This window comes from Triticum dicoccoides, chromosome 1B, assembly GCF_002162155.2.
Source record: "Triticum dicoccoides isolate Atlit2015 ecotype Zavitan chromosome 1B, WEW_v2.0, whole genome shotgun sequence".
NCBI lineage: Eukaryota > Viridiplantae > Streptophyta > Magnoliopsida > Poales > Poaceae > Triticum > Triticum dicoccoides.
In genome coordinates this window covers 400,154,444-400,168,979 of record NC_041381.1, presented here as the reverse complement: position 1 = coordinate 400,168,979, position 14,536 = coordinate 400,154,444, and positions in this window count along the sequence as shown.

Here is a 14,536-nt window from a genome sequence, read left to right as displayed (position 1 = left end):
TTGCCAGAGCAACCAGGCAAGCCCCCCCCCCCCTTGATCACCAGATATCGCCTACTCTTCTCTATACTGCTTGCATTAGAGTAGTGTAGCATGTTACTGCTTTCCGTTAATCCTATTCTGATGCATAGCCTGACATTGTTGCTACATCTGTTGATACCTTATCTGCAATCCTAAATACTTAGTATAGGATGCTAGTTTATCATTATTGGCCCTACATTCTTGTTGGTCTGCCTTGCTATACTATTGGGTCGTGATCACTCGGGAGGTGATCACGGGTATATACTATACATACATACATACTATACAGATGGTGACTAAAGTCGGGTCAGCTCGAAGAGTACCCGCGAGTGATTCACGGATTGGGGGCTGAAAGGACCTTTGTCCCGACGGCCCTCTGTGTGGATCTTTGTGGCGGAGCGACAGGGCAGGTTGAGACCGCCTAGGAGAGAGGTGGGCCTGGCCCTGTTCGGCGTTCGCGGATATTTAACACGCTTAACGAGATCTTGGTATTTGATCTGAGTTGGCTACGAGCCTATACGCACTAACCATCTACGTGGGAGTAGTTATGGGTATCCCAGCGTCGTGGTATCAACCGAAGCACTTCAGACGTCAGCGACGGAGCGGCGCGCGCCGGATTGGACTAGAATGCCTGCTAGGCTAGGTCTGCTTCCGGCCGACCTCGCAACGTGCAGGTGTGCTATGGGCGATGGGCCCAGACCCCTGTGCGCTTTAGGTTTAGACCGGTGTGATGGCCTCTCTGTTTTGCCTAGGTGGGGCTGCGACGTGTTGATCTTCCGAGGCCGGGCATGACCTAGGAAAGTGTGTCCGGCCAAATGGGATCAAGCGTGTTGGGTAAGTTGGTGCACCCCTGCAGGGAAGTTAATCTATTCGAATAGTCGTGATCTTCGGTAACAGGACGACTTGGAGTTGTACCTTGACCTTATGACAACTAGAACCGGATACTTAATAAAACACACCCTTCCAAGTTCCACAGACAACCTGGTGATCGCTTTTCCACAGGGCGACGAGGGGAGGATCGCCGGGTAGGATTATGCTATGCGATGCTACTAGAGAGGCTACTTGGAGATGCTACTTGGAGATGCTACTTGGAGGACTTCAATCTACTCTCTTCTACGTGCTGCGAGACGGAGGCTGCCAGAAGCGTAGTCTTCGATAGGGCTAGCTATCCCCCTCTTATTCTGGCATTCTGCAGTTCAGTCCACTGATATGGCCTCCTTACACATATACCCATGCATATGTAGTGTAGTTACTTGCTTGCGAGTACTTTGGATGAGTACTTACGGTTGCTTTCTCCCCCCCTTTTCCCCCTTTCCTTTCTTTCTGGTTGTCACAACCAGATGCTAGAGTCCAGGAGCCAGACGCCACCGTCGACGATGACTCCTACTATGCTGGAGGTGCCTACTACTATGTGCAGCCCGCTGACGATGACCAGGAGTAGTTTAGGAGGATCCCAGGCAGGAGGCCTGCGCCTCTTTCGATTTGTATTCCAGTTTGTGCTAGCCTTCTTAAGGCAAACTTGTTTAACTTATGTCTTCTCAGATATTGTTGCTTCCGCTGACTTGTCTATGATCGAGCACTTGTATTCGAGCCCTCGAGGCCCCTGGCTTGTATTATGATGCTTGTATGACTTATTTATGTTTTAGAGTTGTGTTGTGATATCTTCCCGTGAGTCCCTGATCTTGATCATACACATTTGCATGCATGATTAGTGTACGATTGAATCGGGGGAGTCACAATTTATCTTCAAAGTCTATATCTTCGCAATGTTGGTTTATCTTCAATGTTATTCATATATATGTGTGTGTGTTTTGTCCTCTACATCATTCACTTATAGCTATGTCTTCACGTTTGTTTTTAACTAAGTGAATGTCATCGAATCCTAATCCCTTTTGTGCTACTCCCTCAAATTATTTCTGTCTAAGTCATATGCATTCTATTGACACTTGTCGAATATCTTGTCTCTGTCCTTGACAGAAGAAGATATAGAGACACACTTTTAAAACTGCTTTTAATGTCTTATCTTTGCCTGAAAACTGGAGAAGCCGGAACGACCACCCGACAATCCAGGCATGCGTGGGAACATAGATCAACTCCTGATAAGTTGTGTGCACGCCGTGTTTCCTTCAAATGTGAACCGCCAGGGGCACCTGAGTAATTGCACTGCGCTGCGCTCCTCCTTCCTATAAATACTCGCCCCCTCGCGGTCAATATCTCTTCTTCCACCTCGCCATCTCACTCAAACCCTAGTGCCACCGCTAGCTCGCGTCAACGCCAGAGACGAAGCGCTTAGCTGCCGTGACTTTTTACAGTCTTTTCAATCTGTCAAATCCATCCACTTCAACCAAAAGTGGTTTATTCACTTCCAAATCTGGATCTATCTCTTTCTGAATCTCATGTATTGCAAAGTATGTTCACTTATGCATCAAAACTAGTTAGATTCCTCACTTGTACCTATTCATGGATTCGTACAAATCTGGAACCAACTTCCTTCAATAAGTGAATGTCTTCACACTGTGAGGTCAATGTCTTCTAAACTGATTTATCTTCAAAATCTTCTGAGAATGCATATGACCTCTTCCCCTTCCCTCACATCTCTAATGCTGTCACATGTACATGTCCGTGGGAGAATCCCTTGGTTCTCATAGTCTGCATTCATTTGCAGAATTCTTACAACGACACATTGAGTCTCTTGAAGCCAGTTCTTGTCTGACCAGCAGACGGAAGCCTTTCACTGTGTTGAAGCCAATCTGTTTGAACATTATGGCTACTGAGAAGTCTGCACGGAAAGGAGGCAGGCAACACCGTGGCAACACAGCATTGGACTTGCCCGCCGATCTATATGAACTCTACAAGTCTGACTCTGAAGAAAGCTACACTCAGCGCAAGAATCAGATACAATGGATCCGAAGATATTGGGCAGAGCAGTGGTTCAAGTACAAGTTTGTAACACGTGAATACACTAGAAAGAATGCTATCAAGCGTCCATGCGGTGATTGTCTATACCAAAATTTGGTGCCGAAGACTAAGGTTGAAGCAATTGACCAGGAGTTCTATCCTTGCATGGTCCGAGGACCTCAGCCTGAGAATGTCGAACCATCATCTCTCTTATGGTGCCATGAAGACAATCTCTTCAAATGCAACTTTTAGTTCACCAAAGATTCAATTGTTAAGAACCAGAATGAATTTGGCCTCAACTTCAACCCTGGCCCCTCTACACCATGGTCAGATGGTACTCGTGAAGCCAATGAGAACAGAATTGTCCCCTTCGCCAACTTTGATGGGCTTCTATCCCATATTGCTGCCCAGAGAGCTGCTGTGGAGCAATTTGCTAAAGAAGCAGACTCTGATGATGCTCCATCACCACCAAAGTAGAAGAAAAAGTCTAAAGCTTCAAAGCCCTCTGCTCCTGCTGCTCCAAAAGCTTCGACCAAGAAGCCTCTGAAAACTTCACCTCCTGAATCCAGTGTGCAATCTAAAGATTTGTCTCGTGTGTCCAAGAGGACTAAGAAGCAATTGCCCAAGAAGGTTTCTGGGCAACCCCTCACACCTGCTGCTATTTTGCGCAATGAGGAAGACACCATTGATCTGTCAAGCGATGATGATCTTGGTGATGAAGTTCTAGAGATGTTGATCAAGAGAAAGCAAGAGGCGGAGATCTTCAGTGATCCACCCCTCTTTGATGTAACTTCATCGATGAGTGGTTCCACGACCAAAGCATCGGCATTGACAGTCTATAGCTGCCAGTGGGCATCAGCGTCATGTTTCATGGAGCCATTGCTAATGAGTTGGCCTTGGCTCAGAAAATCGTTGAGCTCAAAAACAAGATTGATTATGAGAAGTCGCATTTCAAGAAGCATATGTGTAAGTGCATCTAGTGCCACCACTAGTTGGTTTTGGAGTATTGACGACAAACTTGGTTGAGGGACTAATGTGTTTGTGAGAATTGCAGGATAACACAGGTAGTAGTCCCATATTGATTCTGTTTACCTACCAGAGATGACCCCTAAAAATGTGTGAAGACATTGAAGACAATGGTGGTCTGTGAAGATATTCACCTTGAAGACTATGGCAAGAGAAGACATCATATGAAGACTATGGAGTGCGAAGACATAGTTATTTCGTAGTTTCCTTTTCTTCTTTGTTGGGTCATAGGAACCACCGTACTGTTAAGTGGGGTCCGAGTGAACAAAGTCAGAGTGACTGAAGTGATGCTCAACCAAATCCTATGTCTTCGAGCAAAGACAATGAGAGCAAATCTTATCGAGAGCTGGATGAGTCAACTTTACTTGTAGCCCAAGTAAAGTTGTCGCGTGTGTTTGAAATCTGACCATTGGACACGTGTCAGTTCCTTAGTGACCTAGGGTCATCTTGGACAAATCAGGTCGGGTTGCCTCCTGGCTATAAATAGCCCACCCCCTACACCATAAATTGGTGGCTGCTTGGAGTTAGTGCATGGCTTTTGTTGTTTGAGAGCAACCACCTCCAAAGCCTTTGAGAGAGTAATCCTTGCAAGGACAAAGCCCAAAACACCCAGAGCCAAAGAGTGTTAGGCATCACTGAAGTATTTCTGTCCGCTGATCTGAAGACTTATTACACTTGAGGACTGTGAATCCTCTGGCCGGTTAGGCGTCGCGTTCTGAGCATCCAAGAGTCATTGTAGATTGTTGGTGAACAAAGTCTTTGAAGGTTTGGAAGTCTCCCTTGAAGACTTACCAGAGTGATTGGGCGAGGACTAAGTGTTCTTAGCTCAAGGGGAATAAGGTGAAGACGCAGTCTTCTGAGTTGAATCGCACCCTCCCTAACCAGATGTATAGTTGTCACAACAACTGGAACTGGTCCAAAAAATCTCTTGTCCTCTCCGAGCAACTGGTTCTATCCTTCCTCTCTCTTTACTTACTATTTTTATTCATGAAGTCATTGCCCATTTGCATGATCTGATTGACTTCACTGAGTGAAGACTATTTACTGTTTGGCTTCATACTATCTTTCATCCTGATCTTTACTACCTAGCTGCTGATAGTCTTCATGCTTTCACTTTGTTTCTTACTTGACTATGGCTTGTCTAATGTAGTCTACCTTCCATTGCATATCAATAGGTTCATTTCTATTGTTTGTCTTCAAAGCACCCCTGTTTTGAAGACTTTCATAAAAATTGCCTATTCACCCCCCCCTCTGGTCGAATGCTAGCACTTTCAATTGGTATCAGAGCAAGGTGCTCCCTTGTTCTGATTGATTTGGTTTAACCACCTGGAGTTTAGCTATGTCGACTTCAGGGATAATCAAAGTCTCTGTTGCGTGCCCTGTCTTCGATGGCACTGATTACCCCTACTTGAAGAATAAGATGCGTATGCATCTTGAAGCCATTGATGTTGACCTCTGGTAGGTCGTCAAGAACAACGTTCCCAAGGCTGGTGAAGGTGTTACGCCTGCTGATGTCAAGAAGTTCATTCAACAGGACTCAACTGCCAAGAACATCATGTGAGTGCTCTAGAAACTGCGAAGCTAGTCTGGGACTGGCTCTCCAAGGTCAAGGAAGGCGTCTCCACCCAAAGAGATTCAAGGATCAGTGTTCTTCGCAATCTCTTCAACCGCTTCAAGAGAAATGCCAATCAGAATGTTCAGCTCACATTTGGTCGCCTCACTGATATCACAAATGAGCTTCATGCCCCCGGCGCCACTGAGATCACCAAGCATGAAACCGTCAAGACACTTCTGAGATCACTTGATAGCTCATTTGACACCCTGGCCCTGATGATTCAAGAGCGCCCTAACTTCAAGACTCTTGATCCGTCTGACATACTTGAGAGGCTCAACACACATGAGTTCCAGCTTTTTGAGAAAAGAGATATCTATGGTCCCGACTATGGTCGTACTCGCGCTTTGAAGGCAAAGGTTGTTTCCTCATCTAAAGAAGAATTTGACTGCAGTTCTAGGGATCCTGAAGATATTGGAAAGGAGCTTGCTATGCTTGTGAAGAAGTTCCAAAAGTTCAACAAGAAGAAAGACTTCAGAAAGTCTTCAAGATCCAGCTCTAGGAATGATGAAGCTTCCTCTCGTGACCACAAAAAGAGAACCTGCCACAAGTGCAAGAAACCTGGTCACTACATCTCTGAGTGTCCACAGTGGGACAATGAGACAAAGAAGAAGAAGAGCAAAGAATATGATTCTGATGACAATAAGAAGAAAAAATCCTCAAAGTCTTCTTCCAAGTCTTCATCAAAATATTCATCACACAAGAATAGCTCATCAAGCAAGGCCCGTGCATTTGTTGGCAAGGAGATGGATTCAGAGGAGGAGTCTGCATCTGAGGAGGCAGAGGTGGAGTCTGAAGAGGAATCTGATTCTGGAGTAGCAAGCCTGGCTCTAGCTTTTACGTATGTCGCCAAGTCCATCTTCAACATTGAAGACAATGGCCTCGTCACCAACGCTGATGCCAAGAATGAGGATGACTCTACTTCCACCTACTGCTTCATGGCACGTGGTGCCAACGTAAACTCACCCGATGCTTACTTTCAAACATCAAGTGAAGATGACTCTGAATGTGAATCTAAACCTAGATACAAAACACTTGCTAAAATTGTAACTAAACAACAGAATTCTATGGAACATATTCAAAAGTTGCTAGTCAAAAGTGATGACATGTTGGACGCAGAGATGACCCAAACTCAGTCCTTAACTGAAGACAGTAAGAATCTTCATGTTAAGTACGAGGAACTTGAAAGTCGTTATGAATCGCTCTCAACAACTCATGAAAAGCTCTCCTATGATTATCTCCAAAGGAAGCAAGAGCTTGAGAAATTGAGTTCGGCTCATGAAGATCTTCAAAAGGAGAACGAGTCACTCCGTGCTCAACAGATCAGTTCCGTTCAGGAACGATTTGAACCACCATGTATAAAATGTCTTGAGCGTGATAATGTTGTCTCTATTGCTGAATGTTCATCTGCTGCTACTGTTGCAATATCTTCAACTCCTAATGTGGTAACTAACCCCTCTGCTGAGGATACCACTACTATTGCTGATGAGAATGCCAGGTTGAAGAAATTTCTTGAGACAGGAATGTACAAAAGTCTCAAAGGGCATCAGACACTATGTGATGTCCTCAAAAAGCAAATTCTGAACTGAAACCCTAGGAAAGAGGGTGTTGGCTTCGAGAGGCAAATGAATGTTGATGGTTCTTACTGGATGCCTGAGCAGTACCCCAAAACCACATGGCTTGCTGCAAAGGGACCCTCATTGGATCCATCTACCTTATCTGGTTTCTCTTGTGCTAACCCAATTATCATTGATGAATCCTTTGATGCAAACTATAAACTGTTCAGGAATCAGAATGGTGAAGTGTTTCCTAGGTACATTGGTACTGATTGCAGGAACAAACCACATCTTAAGATGATCTGGGTACCCAAAAGTTGTATTGAAAGTCTTGCCGTGAATGTCATCATGACACCACCGAGGAAGAAGACAAATCCCGGACCAAAGGCTTCATATGGTCCAAAGGCTTCATACAGACAGAGGACTCACCTGAGTCACCCTAACGCCAATGTTTTGCAGGGAAACCATACTCAGACTTTTGAATATGATCATGTTTCATCAAACCGCTATGTTCATAAGACCAAGAACTTTTCTGCTTATTCTTATGAGTATTATGTACCTCCTGCAAGGCTATTTGCTAGGGCTCCAAAGCCGAAGTTCTTAGATGCTGCACTTAGACTCATTGCTTCTAAGCCACCCCTAAGGATGTGGGTGGTTAAGAAAACTTAACTCTCTTTTGCAGGGAAAGGACTCCAGCCGGAAATCTAAGGCGTCTAGTGCTTATGCTAGGGACCTTAAACATCTTGTGGGACGCAAGATAAAATGACCAAATGGTCTTACTATGTATTTCGTCCCGGGATTCTTTGACAATCATCCTATTTATCCTAACCAAGATCTGAACTTTCATGTTCCGCTTGTTCGTCAAATGTTTCTGCTTCACAACTCCCTTGGTGAAGCCTATCCCCCAAACTGTATTGTAGTATATGACACCAAAGGCTTCAGAATGGATTATGGATAGTGGTTGCACCAACCACATGACTGGTGATCAAAGTCTTCTGATGGATTCAACCCTACGCCCGTCTGACAAAAGTCACATCACATTTGCTAACACTAGTAAAAGCAAGGTACTGGGTCTTGGTGGAGTTACAATCTCAAAGGATCAGCACATGGATAAAGTGATGCTTGTTAAATCCCTTGGTTTCAACTTAATGTCTGTCTCAATGCTTTGTGATTTGAACATGATTGTGATATTTGGAAAATATCATTGCCTTGTGCTTATGGAATCTGACAAGTCTCTAGTCTTTGAAGGGTATCGAAAAGATGATCTGCATATGGTAGATTTCTCAGCAGGACCACAGTTGGCCGTGTGTCTTCTAGCAAAAGCTTCAGAATGTTGGCTCTGGCATCGGAGGCTAGAACATGCTGGCATGAGGAACTTGTACACTCTCGCGAAGAAGAAGCATGTTGTGGGGATCGAGGGCGTCAAGTTCAAGAAGGATCATCTATGTGGTGCTTGTGAAGCTGGGAAGATGATTAGGTCCAAGCATCCCTCGAAGACAATCATGACAACATCACAACCCTTTGAGCTGCTTCACATGGACTTATTCGACCCTACTCACTACTCTACTCTTACTACCACTGCTTGTCTCTATGGCTTCGTCATTGTTGATGATTACTCAAGATATACATGGGTGCATATAATCCTCTACAAGATTGAAGTGCAGGATGTCTTCAGACAATTCGCCAACCGTGCCATGACGAACTATGGCATCAAGATCAAGCACATCAGAACTGACAACGGCACAAAATTCAAGAACATCGGCCTTGACACTTATCTTGATACACTGGGCATCACACATGAGTTCTCAGCTCCTTACACACCTCAGCAGAATGGCATCATGGAGCGCAAGAGCAGAACCCTCATTGCGATGGCTCGGACGATGCTTGATGAGTACAAGACTCCAAGAAAGTTCTGTCCTGAAGCCATTCATACTGCATGCCATGTCATCAACCGTGTCTATCTTCACAAGCTTCTGAAGAAGACATCATATGAGCAGCTAACTGGTAAGAAGCCAAACGTCAGTTAGTTCAGAGTATTTGGTGCTAGGTGCTGGATCAAGGATCCACATCACACTTCAAAATTTGCACCGAAAGCACATGAAGGTTTTATGCTAGGATACAGAAAGGATTGGCACTCCTACAGAGTCTTCAACCTCTTTCACTATAAAGTGGTTGAAACTATGAATGTGCGGTTCGATGAGACAAATGGCTCGCAAAGAGAGCATGTGCCAAATGTGCTAGATGAAGTCCCTCCTAGTGAATCTATCTAGCTTATGGGTACTGGAGAAATCATACCTTCAGAAGCTCAGGCTGAACAAGAAATCATCATTGCACCAAATCAACCCGAAGACAATGCTCAGCCTGAAGTCAATGCTGAAGCTAAAGACAATGATCTGCATGGGCAAAATCTTCGTCTACTACATCCCCGTGTTGCAAATGAATTCCAGATTAAGAAGATAATTGATAGCATCAATGCGCCTGGTCCACTCACTCATTCAAGAGCAACGCAGCTAGCAAATTTCTGTGGGCACTTTGCATTTGTTTCTATATCTGGATCCAAGAAAGTTGTTGAAGCCTTCATGGAACCTGAATGGATTCAAGCTATGCAAGAAGAACGTCATCAGTTCGAGCTGAACAATGTATGGGAACTAGTCAAGCGTCCTGATCCTCGCAAGCACAATATCATTGGCACCAAATGGATCTATCGCAACAAACAAGATGAGTATGGTCAAGTTGTCAGAAACAAGGCTCGTCTAGTTGCTCAAGGTTACACTCAAATAGAAGGGATTGACTTCGATGAAACATTCGCTCTCGTGGCAAGGCTTGAAGCCATTCGCATACTGCTAGCCTATGCCAACCATCACAACATCCTTCTGTACCAAATGGATGTGAAGAGTGTCTTTCTCAATGGCAAGATTGAAGAAGAAGTGTATGTTGCACAACCACCTAGCTTTGAAAAATCCAAAACATCCTGATATGGTATACAATCTCAACAAGGCACTATATGGCCTCAAAGAAGCTCCTCACGCTTGGTATGACACACTCAAAGACTTCCTGAAGAGCAAAGGCTTCAAACCTGGTTCTCTAGATCCTACACTCTTCACGAAGACATATGACAGTGAAATGTTTGTGTGCCAAATCTATGTGGATGACATTATCTTCGGCTGCACTGACAAAAGATACAGTGATGAGTTTGGACACATGATGCAAGAGCAATATCAGATGTCCGTGATGGGTGAGCTGAAATTTTTCCTAAGTCTTCAAATCCGTCAGTAGAGAAATGGCATCTTCATATCACAAGAAAAATACCTCAAAGATTGTCTGAAGAAGCTTGGGATGCAAGAATGCAAAGGATACACGACGCCAATGCCAACCAAAGGTCATCTAGGCCCTGATGACAATGGTAAAGAGTTCGATCAAAAGGTATACCGCTCCATGACTAATTCTTTACTCTACTTATGTGCATCTAGTCCAGATATAATGCTTAGCGTTTGCATGTGTGCCTGATTCCAAGCAGCACCAAAGGAATCGCATCACCTTGCGGTGAAGCGAATACTTCGATATTTGGCTTACACCCCAACAATAGGATTATGGTATCCAAAGGGCTCAACATTTGATCTGATTGGATATTCTGATGCTGATTATGCTGGTGACAAGGCTGATCACAAGTCCACTTCAGGAATATGTCACTTTCTCAAACGATCTCTTGTCTGTTGGTCTTCAAAGAAGCAGAACTGTGTATCACTCTCCACTGCCGAATCTGAATACATTGCTGCTGGATTGTGTTGTGCTCAGCTTCTTTGGATGAAGCAAACTCTCAAGGACTATGGCATCAACACGAAGAATGTGACACTCTTCTACGACAATGAAAGCGCCATCAAGCTTTCCAAGAATCCAGTTCAGCACTCGAAGACAAAGCACATTCATCCGTCATCACTTTCTCGGAGACCATGTCAACAAAGAAGATATTGATATCATTCACGTCAACACTGAAGAACAATTGGCAGATATCTTCACAATGCCCTTGGATGAGAAAAGGTTTTGCAAGTTGCGGTGTGAGCTAAATATTTTAGAATCCTCAAATGTCCTGTAATTGGAAACACATCCTAACTCTTATGCATGTTGATGACTTAGATGTGCAACACACGAAGTAACGTATAGCTTCAATCAATAAAGACTTATCCTCTGAGTGTGAATACATTAACGTGGAATTTGACTTCGGAACGCCACGATAATTGTGCGCCATGTGTGGGTCTAATACTTCCTATACGGTGGGTAACGCCACCACCAAATTCTTATTGAAGTGTTTCTCTTGGCGTCATGGTTGCATAGTCTTTGCATTTGGTTTGTCTTCAATATTGATTTGTCTACATGGTTTATCTTCGCAATGCTGAGTTGATATATACACACACACACACACACACACACACACACACACACACACACACACACACATATATATATATATATATATATATATATATATATATATATATATATATGTATGTAGGGAAAATCCATCCTACCACCCGGTGGTAGTTACCCCACATGTCTCATATACTAGCATGTGGTACTATATATACTATTTTATTATTTTAAATATGTTCACATACTATATCTAAGATATTTAAAACAAGTTACATGAAAAAATTCATATGAGCCCATAGTTTTTGTTATATTTGTGAAATACGTACATATTTGTATGTAAAAAAGAGCATACTCAAAAAATGGTACATACTACCTAAAAATTTATATATATACTACCTAATCATTGTTATATACTATATATTACATGTACATACTCTCGGTTTCGACAGATACTACATACAACATACAAAACACAAGTGATGGTAACTACCACTGCTTGTAGGAAACATTTGTCCTATGTATATATATATATATATATGGAAAATACATACTACCACCTAGTGGTAGTTACCACTGTCATCGCTGCCATCTGATTGCATCAAGATCCGTTCTCGTCTTAACGGGTCTTGGGTGGAGGAGAGGTAGATTTTTTTGCACCCGCTTAATTAGTTTGTTGAGCTCCCGATTTTCTTGGCTCAGCCGATCCTTTTGGTCGTCTCTGTATATTTAAGATTGGATCTGGAGGATGCATGTAATCTGAATAATCCCATCTCTCTCTCGTTGATCTCCACGTCCACCGGATCTTCAACAAAACAACAATAGAAAAAAAGGTATGCGATCATGGTTTTGTTGAATTACATGCATGTACGTGCCATGCTGATTGATTTTCTATTTGCTTTTGTTGAATCAGGCGGGAATGGCTCCAGTGTTCTGCAGCGCCGCCGGCCTCCGGCCATGTCCTACTCCATCCTTGCCGACTATAACGACGAGTTTCACGGCTAGGATATCTAGGCACTTGTAACCGCAGGTTTAGCGGTCGCCGTCCTCCATCTTGATGCACCCGCGGCCTCCATCTGCCTCCATCTGCCGGCATGGCCGGTGAGAACGACGCCGGCCATCCCACGGCTTGTGCTTCCGCCGTACGCCGACCATCCCACGGCTCCTGCTTCCCCCGTAGACGACGATAACGACGCCGACCATCTCTTGGCTCATGCTGTCACCACAGCCGACGATGTGCATAACTCGATCTGATCAGAAGCTATTTAGCTACAACGTTGTCGATGCTTGCAACCTGCATGTAATACATGGATATGTATGCATCATGCACGCTCTATCATGTACTGTACATTCTACGGATCGAATGCATCAGCTAAGTTGAATTAGAAAAACTCCGTTGTAAATGACGATATCCATGTTTTTTATACTTGTATATATACTCTCTATATGTACTACAATTAAAGTGAATATACTCGTTGAGCAAATAAGAAGTATGTGTACCTTTTTTTCTTGAGTATATATACTCCAGTTGACAATACACATACTCCCATTGTGTTTGGAGAATTGGAGTATGGAGTATATACCCACAAAAAAACATACTCCATACTCCTACTCCTAGTTACACACATATGCATATACTCCATACTCCATAGTTGGGGGCATATGCATATACTCCATACTCCTAACTTGTAATTACGCGCACACGTACTACATACTTCAATTAGAAAATTCACATACACCAAGACGACAACTACAAGACCACCATACTCTAACTAACTCAGATTATACATACTCCATACTGCATACTCTAACTAGAGAAATATGTAACCCATACTTTGGTTAATTAGGCTAATAAATACATACTTTCCGTAAACGAAATACTCGGGGTAATAACTAAGTATATAGACCTAACAAATTTTCAACAAGATGCGTCGGCCGGTCAAAAACCAAGCAGGTTGTTGAGATTTTTCTTCCTAAAATAATATATTCCGGTCAGTTGCATGCATGCTAGCTCTATTGGATTTTCACCTATCCACTAACCCGTTTGGAATGGAGGGATAATGGGGCACGTGGCAAATAGATAGATAGGGGATAACTACCACTGCTTGTAGATAAAATTTATCATATATATATCTATATATATATATATCCTATATATATATATATCATATATATATATATATATATATATATATATATATATATATATATATATACATCTGGGCTATTCTGTTACGCGTAACATAATATTATTCTGTTACCCTTTTTGAACTGACGGTTTCAGGTGGTTGTACTAATGTTTTCGAAGCGGTTGAATTGATGCTTTCAGTTGTGTTTAACATATCGTCTTCTTTAGTTTAAAAAATTTTTGTAATTTTTTTATCGGAATGGGGCGTGTAATATATCATTTGAAAGCTCTTGACAACCATATTTCAAGCATATTGAACGTTTTTGCAAAATCATTATGGTTTAAGAGCAGTTTTGAAAAAACCGTTTTTTCCAAAACCGAAAACCTGAATCGTATTTTCGACTCAATTTTCAAACAGTTTGTCAGAATTGAGCAAATAAGATGGCGTTGGAAAGCTGGTGAAAATATGCATCTTCCATATATGTATTGTTTTTTCTAATTCTATATGATTTAAAAATAATTTGAAAAACGGTGAAATTCTGGGCGAAACGTATTTTCGCGATTTTTTGCAAACGGTTTATCGGATTGACGCAAATGATACGGCGTTGGGAAGCTATGGCAAATCCGCAACTTTTTCATATATAAATATTTTTCTAGTTCCTTACGGTTTAAAAACGAATTCGAATACGGTCAAATTTGATTTTGAACGCGGTTTTTTTAAAAAGTTTGTGGAAATATGGCAAATAATATACCGTTGGATAGCTATCGAAAATGCGAAAGTTAGTCGTGTTGAATGTTTTCTCTACTTCGCAACTGTTCAAGATTAATTTTGAATACGGCATGACGGATCCTGTTGTTTTCTCGTCTAAAAAACAGAGTAGTCGTACTGATATATGTGTATGTTTGTACTGAGCTATTTTTTGTAGAGTAATT